The sequence below is a fragment of the Micromys minutus genome (genome assembly GCF_963924665.1).
Source record: "Micromys minutus genome assembly, chromosome: 18".
Classification (NCBI taxonomy): domain Eukaryota; kingdom Metazoa; phylum Chordata; class Mammalia; order Rodentia; family Muridae; genus Micromys; species Micromys minutus.
This window is the reverse complement of record NC_137953.1, coordinates 14,950,483-14,953,930: the sequence shown is the minus strand read 5'-3', so window position 1 is coordinate 14,953,930 and position 3,448 is coordinate 14,950,483. Positions and strand designations below refer to the sequence as shown.

The 3,448-nt window shown below is 42.6% G+C and overlaps 1 pseudogene across 1 annotated transcript; it reads left to right on the top strand.

Annotated features, from left to right (window-relative positions):
- Positions 1-943: 943 nt before the first annotated feature.
- LOC308432377 lies at positions 944-3,168 on the top strand (annotated as a pseudogene). The gene is made up of 2 exons: positions 944-1,863; positions 3,160-3,168. The product of its transcript is annotated as an uncharacterized misc_RNA (transcript).
- The last annotated feature ends 280 nt before the right edge of the window (positions 3,169-3,448 follow it).

The window sequence follows — 3,448 nt, the reverse complement described above, 5'->3', positions numbered from 1 at the left end:
AGCACCAGGATGCATTTTTGTTGGTGGTGTTGTGTGTGGTTTTCTTCTTTCTTTCTTTTTGAAGATTCGTTCATTTTATTTATATGAGTACATTGTAGTTGTCTTCAGACACACCAGAAGAGGGTATCAGATCTCATTACAGATGGTTGTGAGCCACCATGTGGTTGCTGGGAATTGAACCCAGGACCTCTGGAAGAGCTGTCAGTGCCTTTAACCACTGAGCCATCTCTCCAGCCCAGTTTTTTCTTAGGTTATTTTTTCTTTCAAATATTATACACTTATACAATGGATTTTGATTATAATCACATACCTCCATGCCTCTCTCCTAAGTTCACATCACCCTCTTCTCCCCCACCCTCCCAATCCTGACACCGAGTCCGATTAGTGCTGTGTGGGCTGCAGTTTTGGTCATTTTAGAACCACTCGGGTTTGATTACAAGGAAAGTTGAACAAGAGAAACTCATCTCTCAGCACAATGGGAAGCTCTGGCACCACAAGACAGGATGTTATACAATTTATAAATCAGGTAGGGAAATAACCCCTTTCCTGTGGAAGAATTTAGAACTATGAAGAACCTCAGAGACTATGGGCTAGAGGAATGACTCAGTGGTTAAAAGTAGCCCTGCTCTTGCAAAGTACCTGGCTTTGGTTCCCAGCACCCACATGGCTTCTGTAACTGGGCCTAACTCTGACATCCTCTACTGGCTTCTACACACACACACACACACACACACACACACACACACATCTTTCTCTTTAGGAAACAAGCAGACAAGTAAGACAAAAAAATAAGAATAAAACAATTTTAATTCACGGTGGTCAGATAGGATGCAGCATTTGTCTTATGCCTACAGAGACATACTTTGTGTCCAAGTATGTGGTCAATTTTGGAGAAAGTCCCGTAAACTGCTTAAAAGAAGGTATATTCTTTTGTGTGTGGGGGCAAAATGTTCTATAAATCTCGGCTAGGTCCATTTGATTTACAATGTTACTTAACTCCAATATTTTTCTGTTCAGTTTTGTACGGATGATCTGTGTATTGTCAAGAGTGGAGTACTGAAGTCACTCGCTATCAACGCGTGGGGAATCTATATGTGACTTTAGCTGCAGTAGTGTTTAGTTTTTGAAAATAGATGCCGAGACCGGAAGAACTGGACCGGCCGCGGTTTCCTCGCACGAAGCCTGTCTCACTATGGCTCACGTTGGTTCTCGCAAGCGCTAAGAAGCCGCAGTCAGTCCCGTGGTCGTCGAGGATCTGAAAAGCGAAGTAAGAAGAATAGTAAGGACTCCTTGAGGAGCCGTTCAACCTCCAAATCCCACTCTCACAAGGCCCAGAGGACATCGAGATCCAGCTCTTCCTCCTCCTCCTCCAGTTCTTCTAGCTCCGCCTCATCCTCATCCTCCAGTGATGGCCAGAAGAAGCGAGCGAAGCACAAGGAGAAGAAGAGGATGAAGAAGCTGAAGAGGAGAGGCAAGGAGAAGGCAGCGGAGGTGCACCAGCCCGAGGCTCTGCCCAGCCCTTCACTGGATCAGTAGCACAAGATCAGCTGGGGAGGACAATGATGGCCCAATCCTGACGGATGAGCAGAAGTCTCGTATCCAGGCCATGAAGCCCATGCCAGAGGAGTGGGACGCTCGACAGAGCATCATGGACCCAGAGACTGGACGCACAAGGTTCACATCAAAGGAGACGGTGAGGTTTTAGAGGAAATCGGAACCAAAGAACGGCACAGAGAGATCAACAAGTAAGCCACCCGAGGGCATGGCCAGGCCTTTCAGATTCTAGCTGGCCTGCTTCCCCGAGGGCCCGGACACCCCAGGTTTGCGAATTGCTGTTGGTGGCATGGGGACCGATGGGCCCAGGTACCTTTTCTGCTGTGCTTTTCCTATAGCCCAGCATCCTCTTGCCTAAGCACCACATTGGACAGCGGAGTGTCACTATTAAATGATCTTGGTCATAGATGCCATTGTACTTGGTGCATAAATGTTAAAAATTGTAATATCCTCTTGGTGGATTTTTTGTCTCTGAAAAGCATTCATCGTCCTTCACTATCTCTTTTAGTTTTGGCTTGAAGTGTATTTATCAGATAATAAGATGACCACACTGGCTTATTTCTTGAGGTTATTTGTTTGGAATATCTTTTTCCATCCTTTTACCTTAAGTTAATGCCTATTCTTAGATACAGTAGAAGGGTAGATCTTGTTTTTTTAATCCAATCTGTTAGTTTTTATTGGGTAAACTGAGGCCATTAATCTTGAACATTGTCAATTAGCAGTTTCCATTGATTCCTGTTGGTTTTTGTTGTTATTCTCTGGGTTCCCCCCCCACACACACACACACCAGCTTCTGATTTGCAGGTCTGGTATTATTTAATCCGTGTGACTTCATGAATATAATTCCTTCTAGTGCTTCTGTAGAGCTCGTCTGGTAAAAAGATGCTGCTTAAATTTGGTTTTGTCCATCTATTGAGATTGAAAGGTTTTATGGGTAAACCAGTCCGGGCTGATGTCTGCAGTCTCTGAGAGTTTGTAGAACGCCTGTCCCTACATTGCTTGCTTTGAGAATCTCCACTGAGAAGTCGGATGCTATTTTCATGGTTCTGCCTTTATATGTCTTTCTTTTGTTCTGTACATGATGTGTTTTGATTTTTACTTGTTGCTGGAATTTCTTTTCTGGTCCAGGCTATTTGATGTTCTGTGTGCTTCTTGAACCTAAACAGTCACCTCCTTCTTTAGGTTAGGGGAATTTTCTTCTATGATTTTATTAAAAATATTTTTATGCCTTTGACCTGCGTTTCTTCTTCTTTCTCTGTAGCTCTCATTTGTAAATTTGGTCTTTTAATAATGTTCCAAATTTCCTGGATGTTTTGTGCCAAGCTTTTTTTTTTTTTTTTTTTTTTTTTTTTTTTTTTTTTTTTAAGATTTAACATTTTCTTTGACTGAGACATTCTTTTCTTCTATGTTGTCTTCAATGCCTGAGAGTCTCTATTTCATGTTTTGTGTTCTGTTGGTGAGACTAATCTCTGAGGTTTATGTTTGACTTCCTAATGTTTTCATTTCCAGTTTCATCTCAATCTAAGTTTTCCTTAATGACTCTGGTTCTGCTTTCATGTCTTGAGATGTTTTCATTGTTCCATTCCACTGTCTGTGTTTCTTCAGACTCCATGAAGGGATTTGTTCATGTCCTGTTTAAAGTCCTGGAGCATATTCATAATTGCTATCTTGAAGCTCTTGTCTTATGTTTCAGCCATATTGCATTTCTCAGGGTCTTCTGCGGACAGGTTACTGGGCTCTGGTGAATGCATATTGTCTTGGCTCTTAATTATTGCCCTTTTTCCTACTAGTGTCTAGGCATCTGGGGTAGGGATGATTGGGGTGATTCTAGGTGTTGATACCTGGTGTTGTTTTTGTTGGGTACATGTTTCGTTGCTGTCTCAGGGTCTGAGGA